The sequence below is a fragment of the Haematobia irritans genome, chromosome 3 (genome assembly GCF_050003625.1).
Source record: "Haematobia irritans isolate KBUSLIRL chromosome 3, ASM5000362v1, whole genome shotgun sequence".
Taxonomy (NCBI): Eukaryota; Metazoa; Arthropoda; class Insecta; order Diptera; family Muscidae; genus Haematobia; species Haematobia irritans.
Window position 1 is genome coordinate 208948788 of NC_134399.1, and position 19590 is coordinate 208968377.

The window sequence follows — 19590 nt, forward strand, 5'->3', positions numbered from 1 at the left end:
ATATGTACACGGACGAAAAAGACAGTTTTTCATATGCTTGGATGTAAAAATTATATGTTTGGAACTGAAATTGTTTAACACAATATTTTTAAGTGCAAGCATATAATGTTCATAAACTAACATAACATGTTTGGGACATATATGTTGATATGTTAGAACATATTATGTTTGGGACATAAAATGTTTGTAGATATAATATGCTTATATTAATTTAGAAATAGCCTATAAACATATATGTGTTTAGAATGAGAGACCTAGAGAGTAAGTTGCAATTAAAATAATGGAAGTAACCAATTGGCGCCTTAAAAATATATCCACTCAAAGAAAATTTCATTAAAATTTTTTTCTACTAGTGTATGCCTTAAGGTGAAACATAATATGTTTGAAAAATACAAACAATTTTGTTTGGACCAATCTTGAAAATATATATGCTTGAAGCAAAATGTGTTTGGGGTATATGTTACGCAAGCGATTTGTTTGAGGGTGTAGTTATGGACCGATATGGTCCATAATCCAATCTACAGATGGGCTCTATATATTGACCAATATAGACCAAGTTTTGCATGTTTATTAAAGACATATGCTAAAATCACATTCCTAATTTCAACCGGATCTGATGAAATTTGCTTCTCCACGAGATTCAATAAATCAAATTAAAGGATCGGTTTATATGGGGGCTTTATCTCAAAGTGGTCAAGCTCGGAAATTAACTTAATTTTATTTTATTGTTATGCCCATATGCAAAACAATTTATTGACAGTTTATCGAATGAATTTATATGGCAAAAGTAGGTTTGAAGTTTTCTTTAACTTTTTTTTATATATGTGGGTTAAACTTTTAATAAAAATTTCTTTATTCTAAAGAACTTTGTCCTTCGCTTTGTACAAACTTAGTGTCTTAAAGTAAAGGGTATAAGGGGTTAACGCTAGAATAGCTACATGGCCCAGTGGATAGTGTGTTGTCTTACAAAACGGAAGGTTAGATTCTCCTATGGTAACATTTTTGAATATTTCAAATCGGGTTTTTTTAAACCCTGCGCCACACTATGGAATAAGGTATTATAAGTTAGTGCATATGTTTGCAACACCCAGAAGGAGACAAGATAGACATACGAGGGCGGTTCGGAAACATCTTAGCCTATCAATGAAAGAGAATAGTTAGTTTTTCAAAAATATTTTTATTTTTCAATATAATCTCCTGAAACTTCAATACACTTAGTCCAACGCTTTTCTAGCAATTCTATCCCTTGATTAAAATAGTTTCCTCAAGGTCATCAAAATAGTGGTTTACAACTGTAATTATTGCATTTTCATTTGAGGTAAAACGTTGCCAGCAAGGATTTTTTTTAGATTTTGGAACAAGTAAAAGTCACTGGGAGCTAAATCAGGAGAATAAGGTGGGTGGTCAAGAAACTCGTACTTTAATTCGTTGATTTTAGCCATTGTTAAAACACTCTTTTGCGCTGGTACGTTGTCTTGATGAAAAATTATTTTTTTGTGTTGTAATCCAGGACGTTTTTTCTCGAATTTGTACATTTAATTGATCCAAAAGGTTGCAATAGTACTCTGAATTTATTGTTTTAATTTAATACCTCATCATGCACTTTGGCTAAAATTTCTGTTGTTGTTGCTGGACATCCACTACGTGGTTCATCTTCAATGCTTGTACGACCACGTTTAAATTCAGCAATCCAATTTTTTACTGTTACATATGAAGGAGCACTTTCACCTAACACATTCAACATATCATTATGAATTTCTTGTCCCGATAAACCTTTTTTATGTAAATATTTAATGACAGCACGCATTTCTAATTTTTTTCAGATGCGTCTTTTTTGCACACCTGTTCCTATATGAAGGAGTTGTCAGATCGAAACAAAATTTAACATGTGTTCATAGCAAAGATGGAAGTTTGCAAAACACTTAAATTTTTTCTGTTTATACCGCGCTTTTTGTGCTAGGCTAAGAAGTTTCCGAACTGCCCTCGTATGGTGTCTTTGGCAATATTGCTCAGGCCGGCTCCTGAGTCGATCTAGCCATGTCCATCTGTCCGTCCATCTGTCTGTGAACACATTTTGTCCAGGTCGCAGTTTTAGTCCAATCGACTTTAAATTTGGCAAAAGTTTCGGGTCAGAATAGAAACCTATTGATTTTGGAAATCGGTTCAGATTTAAATAAATTACATTACAAGGAGCTGACCCACTTTTTAATAATAAAGAAGAAAAAATAATTATTTCTATTAAATAATTAGATTCAATTCTTTAAAGCTCCCATATATATTTTTCGCCAAAGTTTTACACCAATTTGCTTGAAATTTTGCACAAGGAGAACAATTAGTACTATATAGTGCTAAATTTTATTCAAATTTGGTTAAAATCGGCTCAGTTTTAGATATAGCTTCCATATATATGTTTTTCCGATTTGGGCTAAAATGTCCAAAATACCCACATTTTCCGTGTAAAATCGACACTGCTAAGTCGAAAAGTGGTAAAAATGACTCCAGTTTGCATTAAGATATAAAATATATCTATCGACCGATAAATCATAATACACTTTTGTAAAGTTGCCTAAAAATTGGTTCAGATTTAAATATTTCCATTTTTTTTTTTACTAACACAGTGTTTCACCCCAGGATTTTAGCCGACTTAAATTTAAAGTCTATAAATTTTGTAACACTCTAACAATTTTGTCCAGAACGGGACAGATTTTAATATATGTATATGGGAACATAAACCTTTATAAATAGCACCCAACACATTGGATGGATTTGATATGCTATCGAAAATGTGGATCTACAAAGTGGTGCAGGGTATAATATAGTCGGCCCCGCCCGACTTTGGACTTTCCTTACTTGTTTCTTTTAAAATATTTGCACTTTTTAGTATATTGCCCGGAATATTACCTGTTTAGTTTTTTTTTGTCAAAACAAGGCAGCACAAAAGATTTATACGTTTGTCTAAAATTTCATTCCGGAGGAAAATATTTTTTCCTTGGGTGTACCCTCAAGAAGTTAAATCGGTCTATATCGATGCCTTACCAAACGGACCGGTAAAAATAAATGCGATACAGATTTTTGAGGGTCTAAAATTCCAGTATATTTACATTTTTGTGCAAATCGGGTTTCTAGAAGCCCAAAGAGTTAAATCTGGAGATCGGTCTATGTGGAGGCTATACTAAACCATGGGTCGACACACACCATATTCGGCTAAACTATTTGTGGTCAGCCGGATTCCAGAAGTCCTAGAAATAAATTCTGGAGTTAGGTCTATATGGGGGCTATACCAAAACATGGACCAATACTCACCGACTTTTAGTGTTCCTCAAATACCTCTAGAATTCCACTTTCAGACGAATTGGGTGAAAACTACGAATTCCAGAAGCCCGAGAAGTAAAATCGGGAGATCGATCTATATGGAGGCTATATCAAAACATGGACCGATACGGACCATTTTCGACACACCCCTTTATGGTCCCAAAATACCTCTGAATTTCCAATTTAAAGCAAATCGGATAGTAAATACAGTTTCTAGAATCCCAAGAAGTAAAATCGGGAAATCGGTCTATATGGGGGCTATACCAAAACATGGACCGATACGGACCATTTTCTACACACCCCTTTTATGGACCCAAAATACCTCTGGATTTCCAATTTAAGGCAAATCGGATAGTAAATACAGTTTCTAGAATCCCAAGAAGTAAAATCGGGAAATCGGTCTATATGGGGGCTATACCAAAACATGGACCGATACGGACCATTTTCGACACACCCCTTTATGGTCCCAAAATACCTGTGGATTTCCAATTTCAGGCAAATCGGATAGTAAATACAGTTTCTAGAATCCCAAGAAGTAAAATCGGTCTATACACTCAAAAAAAAGTGAACTCTCTATTTCACTAAAGCCAATTTAACTTTATATTAGTTCATAGAATCATTATGTTTGGAAAAAGTTTACTTTACTCAAATAATTTTTTGCGTACGTTAGTTAAATGAACTAAAACACAGGAAAAAATTATACAAAAATAAAGCATAAAGGTTTCCTAATTTCGTATTTCTCACAAAATAGTTCATTATTTCCTTAAATTTGTAAATTTTACCAAAAATGTGTCCATCATGAACTTCGTATGGCACTAAAGACATTCTTGCAATTTTGAACTCCAAGATTTCTCTTAAAACTACAAAATTTTCTTTAACAAGTGCAAAAACTTAGTTATGTCTAATACATTTTCTTGAATTTGTCGAAAAATATTTACTTATTTTTACCATATCGGAGTGATGCCAGCGCTTGTAATACTGTTTAGTTAAAATTTTCTAAAAAAATTCAAAATTTTCTAAAATTAATCGAAAGTTATCTTTCCTGGTGGGTTCACTGTTTTTTCAGTGTATGGGGGCTATACCAAAACATGGACCGATGGGCACCATTTTCGGCACACCTTTTTATGATCCTCAAGTACCTCTAGATTTTCAATTTCAGGCAAATTCCCAAATCGAGAAGTCGGTTTATATGGGGACTATATCAAAACTTGGACCGATATAGCCCACCTTCGAACTTGACCTGCCGGCAAATCTGTGCCAAATTTCGATAGCGCCATTATTGAAGGACGATAGCGCCATTATTGAAGGATGTAGCGTAATTACAACAGACAGACAGACGGACATGCTTATATCGTCTTAGAATTTCTCCCTGATCAAGAATATATATACTTTATATAGTCGGAAATCGATATTTCGATGTGTTACACACGGAATGACAAACTTATTATACCCCCATCACCATTCTATGGTGGTGGGTATAAAAAGCGCCACCCAATTGATTCATCACTATTTCACTATTTACTAATATGCAATAATCATATTATAATAATAATTTTTCCGTATATTCAGTCAATCGACAATTCGATAGAGATGGTAAATATTATATAATAATTTTTGTTTTTTTTTTATGCGATTAACACTTTTTTCTATTTTACTTCCCAACACCCAGAAAAAAGTGACCCCTTCTTTAAGTTAAAATGAACTCATTGTGAAGAAAGTTGAACTTCGTATAGCGCCAAAGACATTTTTATTTGTTTGAACGATGTGATTTTCGTAGAAATTAGGTATAATGCATTCCCTATATTAGTTCACACTATACTACAGAAAGAAAAAATTTAACTGATTTGAATTCATATATGGAATGATTTTATTGAAATTTTTTCATTCATTTGGACAAATCTTACACATTTGTGATAAAACTTTTACTTCATAATTAGAACTGCTTACCTTCGTTTTTAAATACAATTTTATTTATTTATATAAGCAATTTTATCTTCAATAAAAGACATGTTTTATTAATATATTGAATATATTTATTAAGAATCAACAGCATCGAATCTCCTTAAAATATTAGTTTATTATTCCACTATTTCCAATTTCCATGTGATATTATCAACTGTAAAACGCACTTTTTCTTCTTCTTGTACTTTTCACTTTTAATAAGTTGCTGCCTTACAGTTTCAATACCTATAAATATAAAAAATCATAAACCGTTTTTGTTACAAAAGGTTAGCGTCACTGAATATTACCTGATAATTGAAGATTCCAAAATGAAGACAAATGAAAGGGTTGTTATTCTGCTGGTGTTTTCTTTCTTTATACACCATCACGATTGATAGATTTATTTTCAAAAAACGAAAATTTTTCTCACTAATTTAAATTAATAAATATTTTATATATTTTATTTGCTATTTATTATATTATTTTACGATATTATTTTTTAACAATCTCTCCGTATACCACAACAACGCGATTCCAACTAAAAAAACAACCCACGCGCAAACATATCGATTGCACTCACGCGCAAACACATCGATTACGATGACAGGTATCGATTACAGGTAGACAATAGAAATATAGGAAAATTTCCTATATTCTAACAAGTGTGTTTCCTTAAGTTTTGAAAGGATTGCATACTTCTTAGTACGAATGAACTAAAATATTTTTCTATGCCAAGTGTTGTTCGTATGTATGAACAACTTTCTATTGTAAAGGAAGTCGCAATTATCATTTTATAAGAAATTTTACTAATTTTGAGGAAACTTGGTTTTAGTTCGGTTTTTGTTTATTTTTACGAATGCTTTGTTATCGGTGAATAAAATTTTCTTGTTCGGTAGTAAATTCTTATACCCAGCGAAGAAAATACTATGAGTAAAATTCCATGCCTTATTCTAGTTAATGAACTATTCCTATCTGCTTACAGTTTAGGATTTTTTTACGGAAACGAGTAAATTTTATTATTTCTCACAAAAATTTACCTTAATGGAAATAAAATGGATAAACTATATTGATGAAAAATTTTTCCTTTAGTTTCGAAGGCACTTTTTTCTGGGTGAATAAAAGCACATGCCAAACTTACCAACAACCTTCTTCATAGTCATTGATTAAACGAAAACTTTTAGCTTTTTTTAACAGGTTGCCGACAAAACAAGTGTGTTTACCCATAGACAAACATTTCATATTAATATTTTTATTGGTCCCTTTGGAATTGTTGATAAAATATTAAAATCGTCAACATTATTTAGGTTTGCTTTTTGGTTTTTATTTCATAAAACTTCCGTATGTGTGCCTGGAATTTTTTAATAAAATATTTTTTCGTATTATTTGTATTATTTAAAAAAAAATTACTGTCAACATCGGATCAGATTGGAGCAATAAAAAAAAAACTCTGTAAGAAATCTTCCTAATATTTTAAACAAACTATTCTTTAGTATTCAAAAATAAATGCGATTAACACTATAAATTTATCAGTTTCGAATTTAAGATCTTCTTTTTTTCATTTTTGCTCTTTCTTACATGCCTTATAGTTTTATGACAGTCACGCTATTTGGGAATAATCGATAGTTTTTTAGTTTTTGGGGTTTTCGAAAATTAAAGGAATACTGGTTTCAGCTTGTGACCTTGAAGAAGTAAAACTTTTTTTAAATGCATCATTACAGAACATATCATTATGTCTGGTATTTTTCATTAAATATTCTTGGTATGGTAAAATTCAATGTCAGAGATAAAACGAGTTATTGTATTTGACCATACTACATCAGATTTTATATAATCATATAAAAAAATAAAGTAATAATAATATAAATTAATGGTTCTTCAAGCTCGAGGCCTTTTTAAAATATTTTATTTATTATTCCCAATATTTCGCGATTACGATATTGAATCGCTTCCTCAGGGGTCTACAATAGATTTATAGAAATTACATTTCATAAATATCACAGTATTAAACATTTAATAATTTAAATAAGTGTAAATCTTAATTACTTTTAGTTAATAATCTCAAATGGTATTATAGGATAATATAATTATACAAAAATCGGACAGACATATCTTAATCTCATTTTTCAAGTATCAGGCGAACAGAAAAATTAAATTAAGATATGTCTGTCCGATTTTTGTATAATTATATTATCCTATAATACCATTTGAGATTATTAACTAAAAGTAATTAAGATTTACACTTATTTAAATTATTAAATGTTTAATACTGTGATATTTATGAAATGTAATTTCTATAAATCTATTGTAGACCCCTGAGGAAGCGATTCAATATCGTAATCGCGAAATATTGGGAATAATAAATAAAATATTTTAAAAAGGCCTCGAGCTTGAAGGACCATTAATTTATAATTCTAACAAAAAGGTCGACCAAAAATCAAACAAAGTAATAATAATATATAAAAAAAATAATAATCAAGAAAGACCTCACATAGTATTTACGTATGGTTGTATTAATTAATTAAAAAATAAAAACATCTGCAAACCCATACACGCTTTCTTGTAGAATATTCATTAAATAAATATTTGTCATTGTTGTAATTTCGAATTACTTGACCCACATATAGACATCCATAGATTTCCGTAACATGTACATCATCACCCTGTAATTGTCTACACCTGACACAATTGATTGTTAAGAAAGTTTCCCTTTCTTTCTAGTTTTTTAATTTACATTTATATACTTTTTATTTCCTCACTTAAAGTATTTCAACGGAAATGTTTCTTCTTTTGAAGAGAGACAAGTGTATATGCATTATCTGATGTTAAAACTTTAAGCTGTGATCCAGGCCCAGTTGTAGACCATCTCTCAACACCACAATCACTAGCATTGTCAACATTTTACCATGGTTGTTTGTTTCTTTTTTGATTGGAATGAATTCAAATTTCTTCTTGTCTTTGTGTTAAGATAACACTGGACTACAAAAAAAATGTTTGTATGGACAGTTAATATTTGTCCGTAATTATTTAGTATGAAAAAAAGTTTGAAAGAGAAATAATTAAAAAAATCATATTTTTAAATGAAAATAATACAAGTATATACGGCCGTAAGTTCGGCCAGGCCGAATCTTATGTACCCTCCACCATGGATTGCGTAGAAACTTCTACAAAAGACTGTCATTCACAATCGAATTACTTGGGTTGTGGTATCTTAAAACTTCTTAACATCGTTTTCTAAATTGTGAGTTAGTCCATACGTGGTATATATTAGACAAAAAAATATTTATGTATAGGTAAGTCTACAAATAATTACGAATCGATATGGACTTTTGCATGGTACGTAGAGAGCCAGAATTGTAATATGGGGGTCGCTTATATGTGGGCTATATACAATTATAAACTTGATATGAACCAATTTTTGTGTTATTGGGGATCGATTTATCTGAGGGTTATATATAACTAAGGGCCATATAGTAGCACAATGTACCAAATTTCAACTGACTCGGATGAAATTTTCTCCTCCAAGAGGCTCCAAAACGGGATCGGTTTATATGGGGGCTATATATGATTATGGACTTATGTGACCCACTTTTGGCATGGTTCTTAAATATGTACTACCACCACGTACCAACCACGTATATATATTCTGGGTCGTGGTGAAATTCTGAGTCGATCTGAGCATGTCCGTCCGTCTGTTGAAATCACGGTAACTTCCGAACGAAACAAGCTATCGACTTGAAACTTGGCACAGGTAGTTGCTATTGATGTAGGTCGGATGGTATTGCAAATGGACCATATCGGTCCACTTTTACGTATAGCCCCCATATAAACGGGCCCCCAAATTTGGCTTGCCGACCCTCTAAGAGAAGCAAGTTTCATCCAATCCAGCTGAAATTTTGTACTTGGTATATTGTCTCTAACAACCATGCACAAATTGGTCCATATCGGTCCATAATTACATATAGCCCCCATATAAACCGATCCCCTGGTTTGGCTTGCGGAGCCTCTAAGAGAAACAAATTTCATCCGATCCGGCTGAAATTCGGTACATGGTGTTAGTATATGGTCTCTAACAACCATGCAAAAATTGGTCCACATCGGTCCATAATTATATATAGCCCCCATATAAACTAGCAGATTTGACCTCCGGAGCCTCTTGGAAGACCAAAATTCATCTGATTCAGTTGATATTTGGTTCGTGGTGTTAGTATATGGCCTCAAACACCCATGCAAAACTTGGTCTAAATCGGTCAATAATTATATATAGGCCCCAATAAACCGATCCCCAGATTTGACCTCCGGAGCCTCTTCGAAGACCAATTCATTTGATTCAGTTGAAATTTGGTACGTGGTGTTAATATATGGCCTCAAACTCCCATGGAAAAATTGGTTGAAATCGGGCCATAATTATATATAGCCCCCATATAAACCGATGACCAGATTCACCCAGAAAAAAGTGACCCCTTCTTTAAGTTAAAATGAACTCATTGTGAAGAAAGTTGAACTTCGTATAGCGCCAAAGACATTTTTATTTGTTTGAACGATGTGATTTTCGTAGAAATTAGGAATAATGCATTCCATATATTAGTTAACATTTTCCTATACTTATATACCACTATACTACAGAATGAAAAAATTTAACTGATTTGAATTCATATATGGAATGATTTTATTGAAATTTTTTCATTCACATGGTCAAATCTTACACATTTGTGGTAAAACTTTTACTTCATAATTAGAACTGCTTACCTTAGTTTTTAAATACAATTTTATTTATTTATATAAGCAATTTTATATTCAATAAAAGACATGTTTTATTAATATATTGAATATATTAATTAAGAATCAACAGCATCGAATCTCCTTGAAATATTAGTTTATTATTCCGCTGTTTCCAATTTCCATGTGATATTATCAACTGTAAAACACACTTTTTCTTCTTCTTGTACTTTTCACTTTTAATAAGTTGCTGCCTAACGATTTTGTCCTCCTTTTACAATTTCAATACCTACAAATATAAAAAATCATAAACCATTTTTGTTACAAAAGGTTAGCGTCACTGAATATTACCTGATAATTGAAGATTCCAAAATGAAGACAAATGAAAGGGTTGTTATTCTGCTGGTGTTTTCTTTCTTTATATACCATCACGAACATTGATAGATTTATTTTCAAAAAAAGAACATTTTTCTCACTAATTTAAAATAATAAATATTTTATATATTTTATTTGTTATTTATTATATTATTTTACCATATTATTTTTTAACAATCTTTCCGTATACCACAACAACGCGATTCCAACTAAAAAAAACAACCCACGCGCAAACATATCGATTACACCCACGCGCAAACACATCGATTGCGATGACAGGTATCGATTACAGGTAGACAATAGAAATGTAGGAAAATTTCCTATATTCTAACAAGTGTGTTTCCTTAAGTTTTGAAAGGATTGCATACTTCTTAGTACGAATGAACTAAAATATTTTTCTATGCCAAGTGTTGTTCGTATGTATGAAAAACTTTCTATTATAAAGGAAGTCGCAATTATCATTTTATAAGAAATTTTACTAATTTTGAGGAAACTTGGTTTTAGTTCGGTTTTTGTTTATTTTTACGAATGCTTTGTTATCGGTGAATAAAATTTTCTTGTTCAGTAGTAAATTCTTATACCCAGCGAAGAAAATAGTATGAGTAAAATTCCATGCCTTTTTCTAGTTAATGAACTATTCCTAACTGCTTACAGTTTAGGATTTTTTTACTGAAACGAGTAAATTTTATTATTTCTCACAAAAATTTACCTTAATGGAAATAAAATTGATAAACTATATTGATGAAAAATTTTTCCTTTAGTTTCGAAGGCACTTTTTTCTGGGTGTTTGAACTCCGGAGCCTCTTGAAAGACCAAAATTCATTTGATTCAGTTGAAATTTGGTACGTGGTGTTAATATATGTCCTCAAACTCCCATGGAAAAATTGGTTGAAATCGGGCCATATTATATATAGCCCAATCACCAGATTTAACCTCCGGAGCCCCTTGGAAGAGCAAAATTCAACCGATTCTGTTGAAATTTGGTACGTGATGTTAGTATATGGTATCCAACAACCATGCAGGAATTGGTTAATATCAGTCCATAATTATATATAGCTCCCATATAAACCGATCCCCAGATCTGACCTCCTGTGCCTTTTGGAGAAGCAAAATTCATCCGATCTGGTTGAAATTTGGTACGTGGTGGTAGTATATGATATTTAACAACCATGCCAAAAGTAGTCCATATCAGTCCATAATCATATATAGCACCCATATAAACCGATCCCGAGATTTGGTGGTCCATATCAGTCCATAATCATATATAGCCCCCATATAAACCGATCCCGAGATTTGGTTTTGGAGAATCTTGGAGAAGAAAATTTCATCCGAGTTGAAATTTGGTACATTGTGCTAGTATATGGCCGTTAACAACCATACCTAACTAGGTCCATATCGGTCTATAGTTATATACACGCAGAGAAGGAATATGTTCACCTTAAACATGTTTCAAGAGCAAAATGTTATTTTTGTATGGTGACCATATTTGTCACTAAAATGTTATTTTCTCGTCAAATATAACCTGCTTGCCGAAATCAGATACATGATTTCCGAGAAAATAACATGGCTGCGAAAACGATGTTCCATGGTCACCACCCAAAAATAACATTTTAAAACATGTTTGAGATGATCATATTCCTTCTCTGGGTGTATAGCCCTCAGATAAATTGAGCCCCAATCACACAAAAATTGGTCCATATCAAGTTCATAATTCTATATAGACCCCATATAAGCGACCCCCATATTTCAATTTCCATGTCGATTCGTAATTATTTGTAGACTTACCTATACATAACTTTTTTGTCTAATATATACCACGTATGGACTAACTCACAATTTAGAAAACGATGTTAAGAAGTTTTAAGATATCACAACCCAAGTAATTCGATTGTGGATGACAGTCTTTCGTAGAAGTTTCTACGCAATCCATGGTGGAGGGTACATAAGATTCGGCCTGGCCGAACTTATACTTGTTTTTTTTTATTTTTTTTTTGCGCCACACTGTGGAACAGGGTATTATAAGTTATGTTTTTTTTTTTTTTTGAATTAAGAAAACACTATTTACTTTGAAGTATCCGTTATAATTTGGATTTTTAAACTGGCATTTGTTTGTACGTGAATACCTTTATTAATAAACCGCGAAAAGAGAATGAAAAGTTGATAAATGAGATCTGTATCCTAATTTTAATTTTATTGGTCCTAGACTTAAAGCCAGATAGGTCACTACAAAATTGCTTTATTTTAAAGAAGCCGCATTTTTGACTCGGAATCAATACCAAAATCCTTAAGGGAAGGTCAAAATCTTTGAATCCAAGTGAACTTTTTTTTTTGAGTGTATCATTTTTTGCGTCTATACATTTCTTGGTCCATGATATTACATTGAAAATTCATAATAAAACCTAAACTCCTTTTTGTGTAAATATTAATTCTCGTTTCCTAGTGTAATTACAGAAAACCCAAAAAAAAAGTTGAGGGTCTCACGTTTCCCACATTATTATTTGTCTCAATGGTATTGTTTTTTTTTTTTTAACGTCAAACTATACAATTTCACCTTTTAAAGATGATATCTGAAGAAAGATGATGACGATAATAATGAAATTTGTTGGTGGTTTGTATGTCATTGCGTCGCAATGTTTATACAAATGTTTGAGAATAAAAATACGCCTATAACATTCGCTAGAGGTAGTTCACTTCATTGTATCTATGGGGGCTGCAAAAAAATAATAAAACAAACAATTGTTCGATTTTTTCTATATGATATTCAAACAATGTTTTTTTACTGCTCTTTAAGTGTTTAAACATGAGGTGAATTAAAGACGCCTATCTGTCTACTTCACTACTATTTGACCCACATCACTGATTTTTTTAAGATCAATTTCTGTTGAGAATATAAAAGGTTTTGGGGTGGAGTATATGAAAAATCTTAATAAATAAACAACTTGACGAACTTTGGTAATTCATGTTTTTGGTCTCATTTATTTGAAACCGTTTGAAAGAAAAGATATTTTTATGTGAGGATTTCCAATGACTATTGTGCCCTCCATAGTAATATACAAATTGGTTCATAAGTGTAAATTTTAATTTGCAAACAGAAAGGCAAAGGTTATTCTAGAATGAAGGCAATTTGTTTGTATAGCCTTCGTTTCATAATTATTCTCAGTCTACAATAACATCTAATTAGTTTTTTTTTAATAGAGAAATAAAATAAATATTTATTGCATTTTGAGACTAAATTTTACGACTTCAACTAAAATAAAAAATAAAAGAGACAATACTAACACCACACACACTCAGTTGTCTAAATAAACAAAAGACTTAAGTGACAAACACGGCCATCAATATTCACTTGAAAGCCCCCAATCTGGGCAAATGTATACCCCAATCGATGCACAATTCCAAATGGCAAGTACTTGATTTTATCGAATTTATATGTAGTATTTATTTTTCAGTAGCAATACCAAACAAATGAATTCAAGTGGAAATTGCACAACTCAAGGTAAAAACCCAAAAATCAACAAAAGTGATTTTTCATTGCGAGTTGCCGTTTTAACCAAATCCTACAACTGGCAATAACGTACGACAAAATAGCAATACACACACAAAACAAAATAGTATAATATTAAAACAAAAGGAATAATAAACTTGAAAACAGGAAAATATATAAATTGGGTGATTTCTGACAAAAAAAATAATGGTTCATATAACCACCCTATATCGCAAACAATGCGAATTGGTTTAGTGTGGTAGTAAAAGCATGATATTTGAAATTTATTTTATATGAGCAACTCTTGAGTACCCATTGTAAGAGTTAACATTTTAGTTAAAAGCTTTCATGAGCCGTGAAAACAAAGCCCCATTATTATTGCTACTACACATTATTGCCACAAGTGGCAGACAAAGTGAATGAATCCATTTTGTCTTTTTGACAATCCCAAAGATTAATGGATCACAAAATTATGTTATTGTAGTTTTATTGACGATATTGTTATTTACATATGACTCACTTTTGTCTACTTTTACACTCAAAGAAAATTGAGACTTCCACAAAACAAAAGAAATTTTGATAAAATATGACTTATAAATGAGACAGCATTTAGCTGTTGGCTGGGGTTGAAAAAAGTTCCTAATAGTCTATTTAAACTCTGCTCTTAATGTACACTGAAAAATTAAAAAAAAAATAATAATATGAAAATAAAAATATGAAAGATTAGGCAACCTAAATTTTAGACCAGACAATTTACAAAATATTAAGGACAAATCTTTTTAAAATAAATAAATATTAATTAAAAGAAAGTTCATAATATTTAGGAAAGTTCATAATATTTGCTTTAAAAATATTTTTACTTTACATTTAGGACTCGAATCCTTGAAATTTGCGTCCTTCCGCAAATTTGAAGTAAGTAATGTAAAACATTTTTATATAAATCTTTTAAATTTATAAAAATTTTTGACAAAACTTTAGTTCTATAGAAAACTTTGTCAAAATTTTATTTCTATAGGAAATTTTGTCATAATTTTATCTTTATATAAATTTTTGTCAAAGTTTTGTGAAAATTTTATTTCTCTAGAAAATTTTCTCAAAATTTTATTTCTAAGGGAAATTTTGCCAAAATTTTATTTCTAAAGAAAATTTTGTCAAAATTTTATTTCTATAGAAAATTTTGTCAAAATTTTATTTCTATAGAAAACTTTTTTAAACTTTTATTTCTATAGAAAACTTAGTCAAAATTTTACTTCTTTAGAAAACTTTGTCGAAACGTTATTTCTATAGAAAATTTTGTCAAAATTTTATTTTTATAGAAAATTTTGACAAAATTTTATTTCTATAGAAAATTTTGTCAAAATTTTATTTCTATAGAAAATGTTCTCTAAAGTTTATTACTATAGAAAATTTTCTCAAAATTTTATTTCTGTAGAAAATTTTGCCAAAATTTTATTTCTATAGAAAATTTTGTCAAAATTTTCTTTCTATAGAAAATTTTGTGAAAATTTTATTTCTATAAAAAATGTTCTAAATAATTTATTACTATAGAAAATTTTCTCAAAATTTTATTTCTGTAGAAAATTTTGTCAAAATTTTATTTCTTTTTATTTCTGTAGAAAATGTCAAAATTTTACTTCTGTAAAAAATTTTGCCAAAATTTTATTTCTATAGAAAATTTTGTCAAAATTTGATTTCTATAGAAAATTTTGTCAAAATTGTATTTCTATAGAAAATTTTGTCAAAATTTTATTTCTATAGAAAATTTTGTCAAATTTTATTTCTATAGAAAATGTTCTCTAAATTTTATTTCTGTAGAAAATTTTGTGAAAATTTTCTTTCTATAGAAAAATTTTATTTCTATAAAAAATGTTCTAAAAAATTTATTACTATAGAAAATTTTCTCAAAATTTTATTTCTGTAGAAAATTTTGTCAAAATTTTATTTCTGTAGAAAATGTCAAAATTTTACTTCTATAGAAAATTTTCTCAAAATTTGATTTCTATAGAAAATTTTGTAAATTTTTTTTTCTATATTTAATTTTGCCAAAATTTTTTGTTCTATAGAAAATTTTCTCAAAATTGTATTTCTATAGAAAATTTTGTCAAATTTTTTTGTTCTATAGATAATTTTGCCAAATTTTTTTGTTCTATAGAAAATTTTCTCAAAATTTTATTTCTATAGAAAATTTTGTCAAAATTGCATTTCTATATAAAATTTATGAAGTACTTCTTAGTTGGAGAGGAATATTTTGCAAAATCTATCAACAAAACATCAAATCTACTAAACAGTAAAAAATCTATTATTTTTGGTAGAATTTAATTGATTCAACAAATTTAGTAATTGAAACAAAAATCAATAACAAAAATTAATAGTATCAATTACTTTTTTAATTGAATCAATTAATTTTTTAATTGACTTTCAAGAATTTTTTTTTTAATTTATACTATCATTTCTGTGATTGAAGACATTTCAAGTAAAAATTAATTGGATCAATTAATTTAGTGATTGAAGACAAAAAATATTTTTTGTGTGTAGTATAGCGATTAAAAATAGTTTCGTTTTAATTAAGAAATTAATTGAATTTTGCAATCAACATCAACTAAGAAATTAATTGAATAAATTAGGAAATGAATTTGCTAATGAAATCAATTAATTGTTTAATCAAGTATTTTTTGATGCTGAATTAAATCTCTGACTGATACTATCATTTTCGTGATTAAAGACATTTCAATTAAAAAATTAATTGGATCAATTAATTTTGGGATTGAATCTGTATATCATATTCCATGGAATTTTAGACCAATATTTCAGTGCGTTACAAATGGGATGGTCAATTTTATAAAGCTCCCACTCTATGTTGAAGGGTATACAAATCACATGTCATTACCTTCAAATCTAAGGCAAATGCAGACATAGCCCCTATGAAGAAGAAACAATAAAAACGTAAAATTATAAGAAGCATACGCTCTTAACGCTACCTAATAATCACCAATAGTCCATAACATGGCTTACTAAATAAGCTTGCAAACTGGCTAGATGGATCGCTGATGGCTAGCAGACTGGCTAATTGAAAATAAAAGTGATTGGCTTATTACTTGTCGTTCGTCAGGGCCCCCTGGTTTATGCGTTCACCATAAAGCAGACGTCTTTGGCCGTTATTCAAAGTAGAGGTTAAATGGAATTTGTTATAGTATTTTCAAATTGTCTTTGTGTTTGTTTTTTATTTTGGATATTTGTAAACTATTGAAAATGTTTCTCTGCATTCGAGTTTAAAATTATAGAAATATTTACCTGGGACTGTTGGCTTGACCGCTTATTTAAGAAAACCCATAAAAATGTATTTTAAAATATTAATAATTTTTTCGTTTAATAGAAAAATTTTATATTTCAATGAAAGCCTGTTTGGTGGCGCTTATGCATGTATGGCGAGTAAACATCTCTCTGATTTAGCTTTTTACTAAATTTTACTTTTATTTCATTCACACAAACACACAAATTATGATTTTAGTGCCTTGCCTTTTATTTTATTTTTTTATCTGCCTTTTGGCTCTTTTTTTGTTAAGCCAACTTTCGAAAATATAATGCCTGCTTGTTTGCACTACTAGTACAAATAGCCGCGCGATTTTTGTTTACACACTTTACACTGAACCGTTACAATACCGTGTTCGGCACGCTTTATCCGTTAACAAGTTTCCGGTGTGCTCGCAAGACGAAGTTAAATAAACGACTGACTGATCGTAATATTTACTTGAGAGTATCAGGTGGTAAAATGAGCATAGCTTTTAGTAGTCAAATGGTTATTGGGTTTTGTCTCACCTGTAGCAAAGATATCTATATTATACTCAAAGAAAATTGTTACTCAAAAAATGCAGACAAAGCCTGCGAAACTAAACGATTTTGTTTGATAGAAATGGGAATATCAAAAACAAACAGAAACAATGGGAGTAAAAACCAATTTTGGCCAACTTCTCCGCCCGCAAAGAGAACCGGTATGTAGCTCTACCCATAAAGCCCAGTCTCTATAGTTGAAATCTACGCTACTCATAAGAAATGATTTACTGCATTATCGATTGTTTACATTTTGCTCCCATAAGAGATACATGACAAAACAGTATTATTGGCATGCAAATGAAATTTCCGCTAGTAGCACACACCAGGTTTAAGAAATGCATAGGCACTTTTGTTTACATTTTCTCGCAGAAAAACACATAACAGAACTGCCTTATTTAAAAGGGGATGGAAAATGTTTGTATATCGCTACCCGACATCGGTAAAATGATACTAGATGATTTAACAAATGCCATGATATTAGTAATAAAATCAACGCAATCAAATTGCTAAATCAAAAAAAAAATAGTTTTAAGATTGCTGGAGAACTGTTCGTTGCCATGTTATCGATTGTTTACATTTTCTCGCATAAAAACACATAACAGAACTGCCTTATTGATATGGGAATGGAAAATGTTTGTATATCGCTACCAGACATCGGTAAAATGATACTAGATGATTTAAGAAATGCCATGATATTAGTAATAAAATCAACGCAATCAAATTGCTAAATCAAAAAAAAACTTATATTGAAAATCAAGCTCATGCTATAGCTTTACAACATCCAAAATTATACAAACTTATACCGAAGCATAGAAAAAGTTATGGTCGAAGGAGCTAAAATTTCCTGCAATTGTACGAATGTGATGAATTTCCTAAAATTGGGTTCTCTGACAAGAAAAACATGAAGCAATTTATATTCTTCAAAAATGATCGTTACCCTGCCAGCATTTCAAAGTTCCATTTCATCCTCATCGCTACCACAGACTCGTAAGTAACACTGCAACAATCGCCAACTGTGATAGTATTTTGCCATCACTATTTGCATGAAGGTACTTTGTCATCACTATTGTTACAAGAGCCATTTTATATTTTGTGAAACACCAAGCACATCTAGCTTCTTATAATTTATTTAAATAAAAATGATAATGAAGTGCTGAAAAGATAGTTATTCCGCTTAAAATTGTGAAAGGTATATTGGTGAACAATTTTTGACTTTCCAAATGGAATAAAGTGATAGTTTTTCAAATATTTTTCCAGACACGCTGCCTCCATTGGAAATAAAAGCACTGGCTGATAAACGCTACAACATGTAACTTGCAATTTGTAACTCAGCATCAATCTTTTATTAATGCATAAAAATATGTTAAATGTGATGTGATAGTCGTATAAATGTTATATTTATGAGAATTTATAAATGTTTAATAAAATTAATAGACATCTAAATAATCGTGTTTTACTTGACCACAATGTTTCTTTTACAACTATCTTAAAATGCACTTTGTTTTCGACGTAGTGGGGATTCTCAGAAGCGCCCCCAAATTCAAAAAATGTTGGCAGGGTATCATGCCAGTGCCTTTACGAAAATGTGAGACTAGGATCGGCTCGCCGAAGTAATTATATCCCAAGTGATGGTAGTGATTATCAGCTGTTCAAAGTTCAATTACCAATAGCTTATCAAATTTCTATGTTTCATACATATTAAGGATGCGTTTAAGAGAAGCAAGTTGTCAGGTCAATTGATTTTGTGTTGAAGATAGGATTAGGTTAGGTTATGCGCTTTACAGACTATCAGTTATTCCGGACGGAATGTCGGTGTTTGTAAGGAATCTTGCAGTGTGTCGGATCGATGCGACTTGTCGGCGATGACTAAATAATCGGTAAATGTGTTATCGATCCCATAAACATGCAGCAGTATCGATTATGCCTTCGGA

The 19590-nt window shown here is 30.5% G+C and overlaps 1 protein-coding gene across 2 annotated transcripts in view; it reads right to left on the reverse strand.

Moving 5' to 3' along the window:
* The window catches only part of LOC142231798 (uncharacterized), a 101495-nt gene extending 83956 nt beyond the window's left edge, over positions 1–17539 (reverse strand). For both annotated transcript variants that reach the window (XM_075302441.1, XM_075302440.1), the window contains exon 1: positions 17120–17539. The gene's annotated coding sequence lies outside the window, so the exon portion shown is untranslated. The remainder of the gene's footprint in view (positions 1–17119) is intronic.
* Positions 17540–19590: the final 2051 nt, after the last annotated feature.